We start from the raw sequence: 18,528 nt of genomic DNA on the forward strand, positions 1-18,528 counted from the left end.
ATGGCTATCAGTGGCTTTTAGTCAAGATGGTCAGGGATGAAACCCCATGCTCTGGGTATCCCTAAGCCTCTGACTGGATGACATTGGCTGGATCAGTTGAAGATTGCCCTGTCCTGTTCATTCCCATTGAAGCATTTGTCACTGGCCACTGTCAAAAGACAGGATACTGGGTTGGATTGGCCATTGGTTGGAGCCAGTAGGGACATTCTTATGTTACGTTCTTGCATGGCACTTTTCATCTTTAGATCTCACTGCACTTTAGAAAAGAGGTCGGTATCTTAATCCCATTTGTAAAATGGGGAAACTGAGGCACAAAGAGGTGAAATGACTTGCCCTAGGTCTCTCCGCAGGCCAGAGCTGGGAGTTGAAACCCTGTCTTGAGTGTCAGTCTTGAGCCCTATCCACTAGGCTACACTCTCTAGAAAGTATTATGAGTTAACTTCAGAGGAAAAGAGGGTAGCAAATACTGTACCTACATTTTAAAGGGGCTCTCTGGGTGATCCAGGGAATCATAGTCCACTAAGCCTTACATCTGTACCTGGCTAATTAATGAAATAATAAAAAAATAACTAAATACCTGGCAGATCATGAGATGATAGGGTCTAACCAGCACACTTTCTTCAAAGGAAAACCATGTCTAACTAATCTCTTATAATTATTTGAATGGATCGGTAAAGAACAGCCAGTTGACATCATTTATTTAGACTTCCAAAAGGCCTTTGACAAAGTCCTGCACAAGAGGCTACTAAAGAAGCTCAATAGTCCTGGTGTGAGAAGTAAAAAAATATTATGAATCAAAAATTGGTTAAGAGAGAGGACACAAAAAGAGTAGGACTAAACAATCAATTTTCATCATGGCAAAACGTTAACATCAAGGTGCTTCAAAGAGCAACGCATACTAGAGGGTAAATTTTTAACTAATTATATGTCTCAGAGTTTTAACTTAACCGTTTCAATTCAGGAAAGGGATCTGCACATCACAGTAGACAGTTTAATTTAGACCTCTGCTCAATATGTAGCTTTGGCCATAAAAGCAAACAAGATGTCAGGATGCTGAAGAAATGGAATGGAGAATAATGCTATTTTCTGTAATGTCTTTATGTAAATGTTATCAAACCTTTATATAATCAATGGTTTGGCCTCATCTGGAATTCTGCATGATATATTTGTCACCCAATCTCAGAAAGGATATTGTAGAATTAGAAGGGGTTCAAAGAAGGGCAACAAGAATGAACAAGGGCATGGAAAAACTATCCTATGAAGAGAGATTGAAAAGATGGGCATTTTTACCTCAGAAAGATGACAAATAAGAGGGAACATGATAGAAGTATATAAAATAATGAAAGGTATACAAAAAAATTGATCAGGAACATATGTTTTCACTGTTTCATAACACAAGAACTTGATAAAATTCAAAAGTTGCAAATTCAAAACTGATAAAAGGGAACACTTTTTTCTACCAATGTGTAATTGGACTATGGACTCATTGCCACTGGAAGTTAAGCTCAAGAACTTGGCAACACTCAAAAAGGGACTGGACATTTATATGAAAAGCAAGACTATCCAGAGTTGTTGTTATTAATGACAGCAAAAAATTTGGAAATTAAATCACATACTTAAGGGTTTAAGCCAATAACTAATAAAAGTCAGGGTGGGACATAATAAGGAGAGCAGATTATACCTCAGCTTCAAACTGGGGATATCCCCACTTTCCTCTGGTTCTGGCCATTGTCATAAATAGGATGGACCTACGTTCTGATCCAGAATAGAAATTCCTGTTCCTTAATATGACATTATTGAGGCCAAATTTTCACCTTCTGGAAATGCAACCACAAATGCTGGTGCGCATATACAGAAGCATAGCATTTATTGATGCAAACAGACTATTGCAGAGTCAGAGGAACTGAACATTTGTCTGTTGACATGCACAATTACACAGGAGTATGCAGAGGTTTTTTATTTGTTAACTAATGCACAATTTTTTTAAGGTCTCCTGGAAATTTGTCCTTGTGTCATATTGATCTTTTCTCCAGTGGGATTTCTAAAGGGTAGATGACAACTATAATTTCCTTCATCAAATAAAACTGCAAAAAGAAACACACACAGTAAAATTTTTTGTATATTTCCTATATTTAGATGGAATCACGAAAGAGAAAATTATGGACCCAATCCTGGAGACCAAAATCTCAAGGTCCATTTCTCCTCCTATTGAAAAGATTGGAAGATTTTTCCTCAGTATATTCTGATGCAGAAAAGCACTTAAGTATAGGCTTATATCCATCCAGGTTCAGGGCAGGTGCTTACCTGCTGTCTTGAATGGGGATGATTTCCTGAATTGGGGTCTAAGACTTGAGAACACACTTCAAGATTTAGCCTTGTTTCAATAGACAAAGCATATGAACTATATTTAATCAGACAGATCTTTTTGATCTTGCTTCTGACTTCCCACTCTAAGGCTACATCTACACTATGGTGGTAAGTCAACCTATGCTATGCAACTCCAGCTACGTGAATAACATAGCTGGAGTCGACATACTATTTAGATCGAGTTAGATTGAGGGCATACACTGCAGAGGATGGGGGGTCGATGGGAGAAAATCTCCCATCGACTTACCTTACTCTTCTCTTCGGGGGTAGAGTACAGGGGTCCACTAGAGAGCGATCTGCAGTCGATTTGGTGGGTCTTTACTAGACGTGCTGAATCAGCCATCGGTGGATTGATCTCAGAGCGTTGATCCCTGCCGTAGTGTAGACCTGCCCTAAGAATACAATTTACTCTTTTTCATATGAAACAAAACCAAGAATCTCATGGACACCAGACGATATTAGTAAAATTATTTCGAAATGCCTATAAAGTGCATAATGTTCTAGTTTACTGGAAACCAAGACAAAACAAGTATATACAACAGCGCTTTTCTCCTTTCTTATTCTCCCTTTGTGGTGAAGCTCAGTACAGTGCCCTTAGGTTTTTTCCACTATATATGTAGATGTGGAGAAGAAATCAGCTACATTTGCACAGGTTCGGGGACTAGTTAAATTAAAATGGTTACAGATAATGTGTTGATCTTTTTTACATAGTATTTATATACTAGAAGCATCACCCCAAATCAGCTATTTTAACATAATGTAATTCAACAAAATATTGTTTTAGTCACAAAGAAATTCTATAGAAGGAAGCATATTAGATAAAGTATTGCTCGTGGTGTAATTTTAATTCAGAAAAATCTTGCTAAAAGGGCTTATTTAAATAGGTTCTCCCTGAGATGAATATTTAGAAAAAATTCCTACAGGATGATTTATAGAAAAATTATATGAACAGAATGAAGGACTGAAGAATTTTATTAGAAAAGAGTCTCATTTCCACAAAATATAAATTATATCTTTTAGAAAATATATTGAATTTTATTAATATTCTGCAGACAGCCTGCAGTGTTAATCTCCACCCCTACCTATAAGATTTTCATTATAATATACAAGGTGTATTTACCCTTTAACCAAATAATTTTTGATCATTTCAGTACAGCCTTGACTGCAGTTTACATACCTTACAAAATATTTTCATTTTAGAGTCACAAAATATTTGTGTGGGTACACACTGTATAAAACTTTTAATGAGATATTTGTGTGTGTGTGTATGCGTATACAATGTCATTTTATATACATGTCCATAAATATATATATATATATATATACACATACACACATATACACACATAGCTATATAACCTATGCATTGGCTATGTCTTCATTTGTGGTACTATCTTTAATATTTGTATCTTGCACCATATCTAGAATATTGATGGTTGGCAACTGTGTATAAGTCGTGTTTAGATAAAAACAGCCAGGCTGACACCAAATTTGCTTGCATAATTGGTAATCAGTGACTAAGGAGTGAACAGACTGAAAGAGACACTAACAGTTAATCACATGGGGAGATCTGGATAATCAACATTTTATTTATAGTGGTTATATACTCTTTTTTCACATGACTTCTCCCTCATTTGGTGCTCAGGGAATGCATCCAAGTTGTGGTGTGAGTGAGTGAGGCTGTTGTCTGTAGGAACCCTGCCTCATTCATGCTAGAATTCAAAAGAAGTGTAGAGACTGAGGAATTTTTCAGGCAGTAAAAGGATGGTCTGAAGTAATGCACTTTGAGAGTGATTCTCTTCTGCATGCCTCTTAGGGTTAGTCTACACTAGAAAGTTAAGTTGACCCAGTTATGTCACTCAGGTGTGAAAAATTCACACCTCTGAGAGACATAGTTAAGCCAATCTCAGCCCAGTGTAGACAGCACCAGGTCAGAGAAGTGGATTTACTACAGCAATAGAAGAACCTCTCCAGTCACTGTAGCACAGGGTTCAGCAATCTTCGGCACACAGCCCATCAGGATAATCCACTGGTGGGCTGTGAGACATTTTGTTTATGTTGACCATCCACAGGCAGGGCCCCCCACAGCTCCCAGTGGCTGCAGTTTGCCGTTTCTGGCCAATGGGAGCTGCGGGAAATGGCATAGGCCACAGGGATGTGCTGGCCACTACTTCCCACAGCTCCCATTGACCAGGAACGGCAAACTGTGGCCACTGGGAGCTGCAGGAGGTGTGCCTGCAGATGGTCAATGTAAACAAAATGTCTCCTGGCCCACCAGCGGATTACTCTGATGGGCGTGTGCCAAAGGTTGCTGACCCCTGCTGTAGTAAATGGCTACAGTACAATGCTACAGCAGCACAGCTGCAACACTGAAGAGGAACTGTGTAGCATTTCTATTGTAGACAGAGGCTACAATCTACACACTGAACAACGTGCACTGTTGGGGAAGATGCTGTCATGGTATAATTCCCCAATCTGAACCTTAGAGTCCAAAAGATGGGGTACCAGCATGAATTCCTCTAAGCTCAATTACCAGCTTAGATCTGATAGGCTGCCACCACCCAAAAATATAGTGTTTTGGGGCACTCTGATCCCCCCAAAAACCTTCCCTGGGGACCCCAAGACCCAAATTCCTTGAATCTCACAACAAAGGGGAATAAACCATTTCCCCTACTCCTCCTCTCTTCCTCTCAGATCTTTCCTGCCCTGGGTACAGTAGGAGATCACTGTGATTCAAACTTCTTGAATCACAACACAGAAAAATCAGGTTTTTTCTCCCCCTCCCAGGCTTTCCCTCCCTGGGCTATCCTGGAGAGAAGACAGATTCAAGCTCCGTGAATCTAAAACACAGAGGAAATTCACCTTTCCTCCCCCACTCCTCCTTCCCTTCTCCCACCAATTCCCTGGTGAGTACAGTTCCTTTGAGCCTTAACAAGGGGAAAAAATAATCAGGTCTTTTAAAAAGAAAAACTTTTAATAAAAGAAAGAAAAAAGTAAGAAATCTCTGTAAAATCAAGATGGAATATTACAGGGTCTTTCAGCTTATAAACACTAGAAAGAAGTCTCCCCCCAGCACAAATACCAATCAAAATCCACCCAGCAAAATACACATTTGCGATTACAGAAAACAATCAAAAGACTATAACTGCCTTTTCTACTTAATGCTCACTATTCTGAATATATAAGAGACTGTAGCAGGGAGATTGGCAAGAAACCTGGTTGCATGTCTGGTCCCTTTCAGGAGCCAGAGAGAACAAAGCAAAACCCAAAAAACACAAACAAAGGCTTCCCTCCACCGAGATTTGAAAGTATCTTGTCTCCTAATTGGTCCTCTGGTCAGGTGTTTCAGGTTCACTGTTTGTTAACCCTTTACAGGTAAAAGAGACATTAACCCTTAACTATCTGTTTATGACAGATGCACATTCTGCAGAGGTTTGAGTTCCACTGTCCAGAGACCTCTCTCTTCTCCCTTAGAAAAGATGTTGTCTAAAAGGTTAAATGCCTGAATTTTGATACGTAAATGTTCAGACACCGGCATTTGATGAATATTTTTTTTCTAGACCATGACTTCCATAATGTTAATCGAAACAGTAATGTTCCATAATGCTAACATTGTTTTAAACATTTTTAAAAACAGCCTATGCACAAAATTCTATTCAGCAGAACTTCTACCTGAAGTTTCAAGTGCTTTATTTGTATGTACACACACACACACACACACACACACACACACACACACACACACACACACACACACACAGTTAGAAGGATCCAATCAAACATCAGACATTTGTCTTGAAATTTCAAAAATAGTCGCTTAACTCACTGGAAGTTTTAAACAGATTTACCTCTATCTAAGATCCTGATTCTGCTGAAACTGCTGTGAATCAAGATCAACTTCAGAGGCAAGATTTACCACAATGTAAATGCAAAAAATAGGTTGTAGAAAGACAGGATCAGGCCCCAAAACTGTACCTTAACTAGTGGTGTTTGGGTGCTTCTTTTCATGCCTAACAAAAGGATTTTTAATCTTTCTTCAACTGAAAAATACAACACAAGTTTAACTGTGAAGTTACTAACCACTTCTCCACAATAGCATCCATTATGCTATTATACCGTAGTTGGTTTATTCAAAAGCAACAAGATATTTACTATAATATGCACAGTACAACTGCCTGAAAAAAATCAATACATTTACAGCAGTTATACATACGTTACGGCTGATCTATTCTTCTGTCTCTAAATGTTTTATATGATTATGTAGAAGAGATTTATACAGTTCTGTATTTTGTTATCTTTAATATGATTGTATAAATATAAGATTAACTTAGTATAACTCTTGAATGGGAAATCCTTCAAGAAGAACATGAATCATTTAACATCACTGTTTATTCTACATTACAGGTCAAGTCCTAGTCTCAGTGCCAAATATTAGTAAACCGGGTTGATTCAAGGGAGTTTTGCAGACAACAAGGACATTATTGCTTTCTCCTTTCCTATGTTGTGAAGTGCTAGAAGCCTCTCTGAGGCTACTACTAAAGCATCAGGGCTGCAGTATTCTGATTGGCTACCGATTGTTATTTTGCACAGCAGACCTTGGTCTGAAGGTATGCATAATTTCAGATCCACCAGCAATGCCTCATTCAAGGCATTTGTGTGCTGAGGGGAATGGGAGCCTGTCACAGGTTGATGCTGGCCCTTTAAGAGGGAAGAGGCCAGTGCACCTGTGACTTGTCACCTGACCTTTAAAAAGGCTTAAAAGAGGGCACCTTGGCCTAGAGGGAGGAGACCTGGTGAGTCAGAGATGCCTTAAAGTGCAGATGGAGTCAGTCAGGAAAAGGGCAGGTGAGAGCTGCCTGAGAGGTCCCTGAAAGAGGACAGAAGGAGCATCAGAGAGTTGCCAGGGGACACCTGCAGCGAGCCGAAAGCTCCGCAGCCTTCCATGAAAAGAGAGGAATTGCCAGGAAGCCAGCAGAGGAAGATGCCTGCTGATCTCCCTATATCAGAGAGCCATGGCAGAAGTGGGTTGAAGGCTGAAAGTAGCAGAAGAAGATGCCTGCAGCCTCTCTGAGCCGGACAGATGAAGCTGGGGTTTCTCTTTTGGAACAGCATGAGCTATTTATACTCAGACTGTTTGACTGTTTCTGGGAACCACTGAAAGGGTAACTGAGACAGGTGTGCCCGTCATGCCACAGCCTACCACTGGAGTAGCCACCTTATCACAGAGCCCCCTGTGGAACTCAGCTCTTTATTATGTAGGGAGTGCAGACTCTATGACCAGCTTCCCCGCAGCCTGCTCCCCTTGAACTCTAATTCACTGCCTTTCAGCAGTAGACACCTGTGCAGGATAGAGGCAGGATTTGCTCATGATAAAATAAATCACTCATCTGACATCCTAAAAGTTTTTCCTTGCTTGTGACATTTCAATCCCACAATAGCTGTACCAAATCCAACAAATGCAAATACTCCTCTACTCTGATATTTATTTTCTAATACTCAAAGCCAAATTTTTAAGCATGTGTGCCTAAAACTAAGCCTCTAAACATATTATTAAGGGTGCTCTACATTTCCCATTGGAAAACCTTGTAACTTTTTCAGACTAACTGTTTGGGCCAAATTTTTTCATGCTGGGTGTGTCTACCTCTGGCTGAATTTTGAAAAGTACAGCCAAAACAGTTCAGCAGTTTCAAGAAGCAAGGTTAGGGAAAAATACATTGTTATGCAATGTAAAAATCTGGAAACCTTTTCCCTGAGACGCTCTGGAGCAGGGACTTGTGTGCCAGGGAGTAGGTGTGGGAGGGGGGTTGGGGGTGCTGGGTGTGGGCTCTGGGTAGGGACAGGGGGTTGGGGTGCAGGGCATAGGACTGGGCCAGGGATAAGGAGTTTGGGGGGGAGCAGGAAGGCTGCCCCGAGGCTGGTGGCCACAGAGGACAATCCCCCCCCAGCCCTCTCCCTACTGGCAGCAGTAAGCTTCGGGGGATAGGGCATAGGCGGGCCCTCCCTGGACCCCCTGACACGACACTCACCCAAGCATCCCCAGGCTACTGCTCAGGAGGCCCAGCCAGGATAAGTCTCCCCCCTCGGAGTTGACTCAGAGTCGCCGCTGTGGGTGTGTGGCTGCCATGCTCCTCCTCCTCCCCTCCTCCCTCCTGCAGGTGCAGCAGCTGCCTCAGCCTGCTTCCGGCGCCACTCCCTTATAGATGGCAGTGGCTGGCAAGGGAGCGCAGTGCAGACCTGCAGGGGGCAGCTGCCCGCTGCCCAGGGCAGGCAGGGATGCTCGGGGGGAGATATCCAGCCCCAAACATTGGTGGAGCCAGGCCCTCTGAGCCCTGAATTTGCAGGAGCCTGGGCACCACGGGCCCATATAACTCACTGCCCCTGGTTGCAAAGTCAAGCACTCCAAAGTTAGGAAATGCCAGAATTAAGGTTACCTGTGCATTACGATACAATCTTTAATTACAGTCACATAGTGTTTTATCCACAGGACCTGTGCCTTATTCTGTGCATAGGCTGCGGTTCGCCGTTGCAGGCCAATGGGGGTGGCAGGAAGTGGCAGCCAGCGAGTCAGCGTTAGCCCCACTGTGCTGCCGACTGGGAGCCATTCAAGATAAGCACGGCTCGGCTGGAGCCCGCACCACCTAATCATCTTCTGTACCCCAACCCCCTACCCCAGCCCTGAGCCCCCTCCCAGAGCCTGCACCCCGCACTCCTTCATGCAATGCAAGCGCCTGCTGCAGCCCAGAGCCCCCTCCTGCATCCCTCCCAGAGCCTGCACCCCTCACCCCCTCCCACACCCCATCTCCTGCCCCAGCCCTGAGCCCCCTCCTGTACCCAAACTTCCTCCCAGAGCTTGCACCCTGTACCCCCTCCTGCATCCCAACCCCTTGCCCCAACCCAGTGAAAGTGAGTGACAGTGGGGGAGAGTGAGTATGGAGGGAGGGGGCATGGAGTGAGTGGGGCGGGGCTTTGGAGAAGGGACATGACAGGGTCGTGGCCTCTGGGAAGGGGCAGGGCACGGCAGGGCAAGGTTGTTTGGGTTTGTGTGATTAGACAGTTGGCAACCCTATATGTGGGCCAGTACGTGTTAAAGAGATGTTACAAGCTGGAGAAGATATAAAGACTGAGGGAAGGGTGAAAGTGAACAAAATGGGCAAAAATACTGATTCATAAAAGAAAGAAATAGAATTGTTTTGGAAATTTGTATGTGCAAGATAGACAGGCCCTCAGGCAGGCCTGTCTCGCATGATCAGCTCTTACTATACACGGCAGATGTAGAAAATGACCACAGCAGTGGTGGATGTAACAATTTCACAAGGCTGAATCTTTCCTGAACAATTATTCTGGTGTACCAAGCTAGGCACAAACAAGTTTTCCTTCAGCCTGTAGTGTGCATGTTTCTCTTATTAGCTAGTATTTCTGCCTCTTAGGGAAAAAATGGGTGTTATTGATTTTGGCAGATGGGGATCCTCAGTATGTTTTGTGTCATGTCCCTTCAAAATATGTGATGGCATTAACAGAAGATCAAAAAAAAGCAGCTTTTAGGTTATCCAAGACCATCATTAGGTGCAAATTAATTTGAAGGATTTCTCTTACTATACTTTGGAACTAAGCTACACTTTTTTTTACAATGGCCTGGATGCTTTTTGTTTGGTTAGTTGCTGGGTGAAATTAGCATGCAGCATTTTCATTAATATTTGCTCAGCCTCAGGTGGTCTAAATGCCCTCTGACCTCTCTCTTTCTACCTTTTATTTATCACACTTGTGATACTGAAAAGCTAAGAGACAGATTGAGGCTTTATGTCATTCCCTTTTTGGAAAAGAGGGGCAGAAACATGAGGAGGGGGTTGTCATTTTAACTAGTGTGGCCCATATTCTTTGCTACTCTTGAATTCCTATGAGCTCAACAAAGAATGGGGACTATCAGAAAGCTGACTGTGGTCCCCCTTATTTTATGCCTGTGTTAACTCTGATAGAGTTTAGATGATGATCTAAACCAGTGGTGGGCAACCTGTGGCCAGTCAGGGCAAGCCACTGGCAGGCCACCAGATGGTTTGTTTACATTTGCACAGCTGCTTGCAGCTCCCAGTGGCCGCGGTTCGCCATTCCTGGCCAATGGGAGCTGCGGGAAGCAGCAAACTCTGCCAGCTGATAGCAGTACTCAAAGGACCAACCATCACTTGAAGACAGCTAGTGTGCACTACACTCTGGCAGCTCCCCTTACAGCAAGGCTGCAGCATGGAAGGCGGTGTAAAGTCAGCTACACTGATTCTATATCCACTGGGTAGTCTTGAACTGGGAGACACAGCCAGATTCTGCTCCCTTTGTGCTGTCTGAGTGCATCCATAGTACAGAAATGTACACTGGGAATACCTACTCGCTTTTTAAAAGGCAGCAAATGTAAAACTGACAAAAGGAAATACTTTTTCACACACTACACAACTAGCATTTGGAACTCCTTGCCACAAGATATTATTGAGGCCAACAGTTTACCGAGATACAGAAAAAGATCAGACTACAGCCTTGCGAATAATGGATTCTTCAGTTCACTGGCAATTAAAAAAAATGAAAAAGATAACTTTGGGTCAACCTGAAAATGAAATTTTTGGCAACATGAAAAGTAAAAAAAAGAATTATTTCAGGAGGGAAAAGATGTTTCATTTTAATTGAGCTTTTCCCCTTCTATTTATTTAAAAAAATAAAAAAGCTGAAACAGATTAAAAAAAGTCAAAATAAAATGTTTTCACTTTTTCAGAATTCAACTTTTTTTAAGCAATTAGCAAAAATAGACACACATTTACAAAATGGTTTGGATGACCCAGGTCTGCATTTTTTTGCCAAAAAGTTTAAAAATTTCATCCAGTACTAGATTGACATTGCTATAATATCCCAATTTTAATACTAAGTATTGAAAACAAGAGTTTCAGAAGGGATATACGCCTTTATGCTTCAGAATTTAAGGCAAACTCTAATTTCCAAGTGTTTGGAAGAAATTCTCCCAGGTGTAAGTTTTCTCATTATTGCCTGTGGAATCATTTCTTTCACTTTCCTATGATATATCTAGTACTGGTGGCTCTTTATGACAGAATACTGGACTAGATGTCTTGCTGGTCTGAACCAATATGTACAAGAAAATCTGGTTTTATAGCTCTTTGGGAAAATATTAATCTCAAAGAACTATTAAGCCTCAGAACACATGAAGGAAGTAGGCAAATATTATGACTCCAGTTTTACAGATTGGGGGAACTAAGGTAGAGGCAGCAACTTGTCCAAACTCACTTAGGATGTTTGAGATAACAGTGCAGAAAATAACCTCTTTCTACTTCCTTCCCTTTGTCTAAATCAGGGGTTCCCAAACTTGGTTCACGGCTTGTTCAGTGTAAGCCCCTGGCGGGCCACAGGATGCTTTGTTTACCTGAGTGTCCACAGATACAGCCACTTGCAGCTCCCAGTGATCGTGGTTCACCATTCCCAGCCAACGGGAGGTACAGGAAGTGGTGGCCCAGCCTGCACTGCTTCCCACAGCTCCCATTCACCGGGAACGGCGAACTGCGGCCACTGGGAGCTGCGAGCAGCCGTACCTGTGGACGCTTAGGAAAACAAAATGTCTAGCGGCCTGCCAGGGGCTTACTCTGAACGAGCCACGAACCAAGTTTGGGAACTGCTGCTCTAAGTACTAGACTATGTTTCCTCCTACTAATTATATTATGAAAACATAAATCTAAAATACGTAAGAAAATTACTTTTAAAAGTGTAAACTACCTAATTCAGCTGAATTTCATCTTATTCATAGGTGTCTGCCTGCTGATGCTGCCATACACTGAAGACAAGGGGACTGTTCAAGGACTTCAGAGAGTGACTTGCACAGCCTGCGGAAGCCTCTTCAGACAAGTGAGGTTAATGTCTTCATATAAGCATCTGAGACCTTAACTCCAAACTTTTTAATGTTTACCTATCACAGTTTCAGATTTTACTAGAGTTTACACCTCCAGACAGTTTCCTTTCATCCCAATCTCACACAAAGACTTTCTATAGTTCAATGATTCTAAGGGTTTGCTACACAAACAATTAGACTATGGCAAGCTGGGATGTGAACCTACCCTTTTCTAGCCTTCTGCGTCTAAATGTCAAAGTGCAGCTGCTGATGCATGTTAGTTTGTTAGAGCACTTCAATCTTTGAAATGAGACTAGATCAAAGTGCATTAACAAACTGGTTAACATACATCAGCAGGTGCATGTGGACAGCTAGGCATGGCTACACTACACACTCATAGCTGTGTGTACATTATACACACTGCATGTTCCCCTAGCACAGATGTAAACAGTGTAGACGCTGAGGCATTGCTGAGTAAAGACACTCCTGAACCGTTAGGGTATATGTAGAGTGCTACATGACCCTAAGCCCCTACACAACTTTTTACGTGCCCAAGCAGTGCCTACCCCTTCTACAATGCTATTTTCTGCAGTGTAGTGTCCCACTGCTGGAGTCTCTCTCTGCTGAAGGTGGGGTAGAGACAGCTGGGAGGCACCAGAGCCTGGCAGGGGGAGCTAGGTCCCCTGAAGCCTTAGGATACATGTAGAGAGCTAGGGTACATACTACTTCCCCGTGCCAGAGCCTTTCACTGCCACCTTTAGCTACACACCACAGTATGGACACAGCCTGCTTTTTACTGCAGCATATAGCTACATATATCCTACGTGGTGCCACCAGTGGCATGCAGCGTACCTTTAGACCATGACAGGCTACCGCAGGGTTGATTAACACTCCAGCTTGCCATGGTTTAATTGTTCATGTAGACAACTCCTTAGAAAAATACATAATAGGGGAGATTTTTTTTCAAAAATTCTTGAGGAATTTGGAAGCACAAGTGCTACTGAAAGTCAATAGAGATTGTATACGAAAATCCTTTAGGCCCTTTTGAAAATCTCTCCCATTTCAAATAAATCCATTCTGCCACTATTACTGAAAGACATCTGTTTTTATACCTTTCTACATAATACAAACTTTTAGCATTAAACATACCACCACACAATATAGTGTCTTCAGCTGGTTGAAAATTTTCCATCAAAATCATTTTTCAATGGAAAACTGGCTTTTCAACAAAAACAATTGTTTTCAGAAAAACTTTCTTTTTTAAAAAGGATGCCTGAATACCAACATATTTTGATTTGGGTGTGCTGTCACAGTGCTTTTTGGGCGTTGTAGTTTGAGTGCCTCATGTCTCCAGTTCTGCTCTATGTGCAAGTTCCTAGGCCAGAATACATCTCCCATCATGCACCATGGCCAGGGACTCCCATGACACCTCCCCTCTCCTCTTCAAGATGTAGTGCATCATAGATGATGTAGTCAGAAGTGAAAGTGGGCTGGTATGGCCTGGCAGGGTGTACCAGTAAGACGTGGCTGTCAGTACCTGACCATACACAGCTGATGTTAAAGTGCTGCCATGCAGTGCTTTAACGTCGCTGCTCCTTTTGCCCCCTCTGCCTGGGGGTGGGGGGGAGAAGGGCAGCTGCCCTGGGACCCAGCAATTTAAAAGGGTCTGGGGCAGTGGCCAGAGCCTGGCATGAGCCAGGCAGCATGAAAGGGCTGTCTGTGGGAAGCTGACCCCCCCCCTTTCCGGTAAGTCTTTCATCTTTCTTTCACCCCTGGATGTAGTCCAAACATGAGTGCAGCCTACAGAGGTGAATGGGAGCATGAGACATCCCAACTACAACTCCGATGATACTCTGTGTCAGTATTTGGTACTATTAACAGCTAACAGCACCAGTAAATGCAATAAATGAAGACTGTTGTAACTAGAGCTAGGCAGGAAATAATTTTCCATCCTGCAAAAATGTTTGAGATTTTTCAATTTTTTTTTCTCATTCTGCATCATGATGAACCTGAGACATTGACTATGTGAGAGAAGAGAAGAGAGGGTGCATGAGTGAGCCTGGAGCATAGGGCACCCATATGGGATGCGCAAGGCCCAGGTTTAAGTGCCTGGTCTGAATTAGGTGGAGCAGGGATTTGAACCTGGATCTCCCCATCACAGGTGAGCGCCCTAAACGCACACTAGAAATTCCATCTTGAACCAGAGAAGAGTCCATGGAAACATATAAGTTTTGATATGGGGAAATTTTGGTAGGCAGAATGGAGTCAGGGTATTAGGACTGGTTTTTCAAAAAGGCTATGAAATCTGAGTTGTCAGGACCTTATAATCTTAGCACTCAGCTGAAAGACAGTATGACAGCATAGCACACTGCCTCAGCACCATGGTGATACACTAGTCTAATACTAATCCAAAGAGAACAGTTCAGTTTACTCAGGGTCAATCTGAAGTTGCTGAGCACTGTGACCTGAGTCAGCAGCACTTATACATGTGATTCCCTTGAAGCCCGTGAGTAATCCATGGGACTTGAGCATGTATTTAATTGTTTAGTTGGATCAGGGCCAGAATGATCAACACCTTGCATAGTCCATCCTTAAATTACCCATATTAACTTTCTGCAGCATCTAGGTTTTTCTTGGTCTGTCATCCAAATAAAGACGAGGTCCAACCCTATTTAATTTACATCTGATAGAATCATCTCTAAAAAATGTATAGTTTCATGGAGATCCTATAACAAGCCTTTTCATCGTTTATTAAGACGTTTAGAATTTGTTGGGATCCTGGTCCTTTTTTCCCATTGTTTTTTAAATCCTTCCTTAAATCTAAAAAAAACCCAAACCCACAAACACATAACAAAGCTCCAGTTCTTTTTAAAGTAAAAGAACGTGGGGTGGGATGGGGGAGCTTTGTGTCCTGATGTTCAAGCAGTGTACTTCTGTGAGATTATCATGTACTCTGCTCCTGGATGGCAATTTTTTTTTAAATGCATAAAACTCTACAAAATATGCAAAGGATTTAAAATAAAAAATCTGAATGCTTTTGCTGTATAAGTCCAAAGGTTTGCTAGAAGAACAACCATTTCAACTGGTCTGAATTGCATTCATGACTTCCACTGATTTATCCCCTCCATTGGCCCTTCAAGAGAAGTATCTTTTTTTTTTTTGCATCTGCCCCCTATCTTCTATATTTCATTTCACGTGTCTATCGAGGCTATGAAAGATAAAGCTATCTGCTTTCTCATGTAGTAAAGAACTCTATGGAATCAGTTCACCTGTCTGTCACTCCTCATTAAATTCTTACCCTCTTCATTCACATTCTGATCTTTGCAAATGAACATTTGCTTAATAAATGTTCCCAAGACTAACAGTGCGGAGTGAAAATCCCACACAGCAGTAAATTATTAACTCAGTCACAGGGGGAGTGCCATATATGACTTTTCAGAATGAGTTATTATGTGGATCATCATGTAATTATGAATTTTTCAAGCCATGATAGAGGAAAATTGAATATTTAATATTTTATGGATATATTCTGCACTGAGGACATCTTTCAAAATTTTATGATAATTTTTGGAGTGAGCAAAGAGCAGAACAAAAGTTACAAAATAATTACAAAATGGAATATTTAATCACCATGGACATTGTTGGCTACTTCTCAAGTTGCATAATATAATCAAGGTCATGAACTTTTAATCATGGTGTATTCAAATGGAAAAAATAGGTGCATTAAAATTAATCTACAAGTAAGTTTTGATTGTTTAAGAAATGAGAATATGAGACTTAATATTTTATTGTACTGTAGCCATAGCGATGTAAATATTCATGACAATGGGCTGTCAAACTGTCCTGAATGGTCATGGAATATCCTTACTATCCATTTAGAAATGTGGAGAAACTAGGAACAAACTCTGATGCTGTATTCCAGGAAAGCTTGTGGTGAATAGAAAAAATTAGGAGTCAGCCTGAAACAGAGTTTTGAGAACTAAAAGTCAGTAAAGAGAAAAATAGATTATTTTGCTTTGGTTTTGATAAACAAAAGTGTTAATGAAACAAATATTTCTATTTCTGTTTGGTGCATGATAGTAAGTTAAACAGGATATTGAGTTCTGGCATTTCTGTGGCAGCCTTGTGTCACTGGCCACCTTAAAGCAAATCTACTGTGAGAAACCAAGTGATTGCCAAATAAAACTATCTTTAGAACCTTGAACAAAGAAAAGGCCTGTTGAAACACAAGATTGAGAAGGGAGTAGGTTTAGAAGATAAAATAAAAAAAGAACAAGTTAAAAATCACTTAGAAAAGTTAGATGCCTGCAAGTCACCAGGGCCTGATGAAATGCATCCTAGAATACTCAAGGAGCTAATAGAGGAGGTATCTGAGCCTCTAGCTATTATCTTTGGAAAATCATGGGAGACGGGAGAGATTCCAGAAGACTGGAAAAGGGCAAATATAGTGCCCATCTATAAAAAGGGAAATAAAAACAACCCAGGAAACTACAGACCAGTTAGTTTAACTTCTGTGCCAGGGAAGATAATGGAGCAAGTAATTAAGGAAATCATCTGCAAACACTTGGAAGGTGGTAAGATGATAGGGAATAGCCAGCATGGATTTGTAAAGAACAAATCATGTCAAACCAATCTGATAGCTTTCTTTGATAGGATAACAAGTCTTGTGGATAAGGGAGAAGCAGTGAATGTGGTATACCTAGACTTTAGTAAGGCATTTGATACGGTCTCGCATGATATTCTTATCAATAAATTAGGCAAATACAATGTAGATAGGGCTACTGTAAGGTAGGTGCATAAGTGGCTGGATAACTGTACTCAGAGAGTAGTTATTAATGGTTCCCAATCCTGCTGGAAAGGTATAACAAATGGGGTTCCGCAGGGGTCTGTTTTGGGACCGTCTCTGTTCAATATCTTCATCAATGACTTAGATATTGGCATAGAAAGTACGCTTATTAAGTTTGCAGATGATACCAAACTGGGAGGGATTGCAACTGCTTTGGAGGACAGGGTCATAATTCAAAATGATCTGGACAAATTGAAGAAATAGTCTGAGGTAAACCGGATGAAGTTTAAAAAAGACAAATGCAAAGTGCTCCACTTAGGAAGGAACAATCAGTTTCACACATACAGAATGGGAAGAGACTGTCTAGGAAGGAGTACGGCAGAAAGGGATCTAGGGGTTATAGTGGACCACAAGCTAAATATGAGTCAACAGTGTGATGCTGTTGAAAAAAAAGCAAACGTGATTCTGGGATGCATTAACAGGTGTGTTGTGAGCAAGACACGAGAAGTCATTTTCCGCTCTACTCTGCGCTGGTTAGGCCTCAACTGGAGTATTGTGTCCAGTTCTGGGCACCACATTTCAAGAAAGATGTAGAGAAATTGGAAAGGGTCCAGAGAAGAGCAACAAGAATGATTAAAGGTCTTGAGACCATGACCTACAAAGGAAGGCTGAAAGAATTGGGTTTGTTTAGTTTGGAAAAGAGAATACTGAGAGGGGACATGATAGCAGTTTTCAGGTATCTAAAAGGGTGTCATCAGGAGGAGAGAGAAAACTTGTTCACCTTCCCCTCTAAGGATAGAACAAGAAGCAATGGGCTTAAACTGCAGCAAGGGAGGTTTAGGTTGGACATTAGGAAAAAGTTCCTAACTGTCAGGGTGGTTAAACACTGGAATAAATTGCCTAGGGAGGTTGTGGAATCTCCATCTCTGGAAATATTTAAGAGTAGGTTAGATAAATGTCTATCAGGGATGGTCTAGACAGTATTTGGTCCTGCCATGAGGGCAGGGGACTGAACTCGATGACCTCTCGAGGTCCCTTCCAGTCCTAGAGTCTATGAATCTATGAATCGTTAACTATAAAAGCCTGAGAAATTGGCAGAGCAAATCATAGCATATAGAGTAAAAACATAACATTCATCTGGAATTACTGTCTGGCTCATGCATATTTACAAATGTCTTAATTCTATTTATTTTAATTTATCTATTTAAATAATGTATTCCATGCCCACTACAAAAAAGAGCCATCTCTGTGCTGTGCATAAGGTAATTAAATAATTCAGTAATTAAAACGCAAATTGTGCCGAATAGTACAGATTCCCAAGCATCAGCCACTCTCTGTCAACACAGAAAGAGTAAAGGAAAACAAGGGGAAGTTAAATGGTCTTGAATAGAATGACCCCTCAGAAGTCTTAAACACAGTCATAAAGGGATGTCAATGGACAGCTTCTGATAGGGAGAGCCATAGCTATGGTGCTGACACTGAGATGGCCCTAACAATCTGAATA

The sequence above is a fragment of the Gopherus evgoodei genome, chromosome 1 (assembly GCF_007399415.2).
Source record: "Gopherus evgoodei ecotype Sinaloan lineage chromosome 1, rGopEvg1_v1.p, whole genome shotgun sequence".
Taxonomy (NCBI): Eukaryota; Metazoa; Chordata; order Testudines; family Testudinidae; genus Gopherus; species Gopherus evgoodei.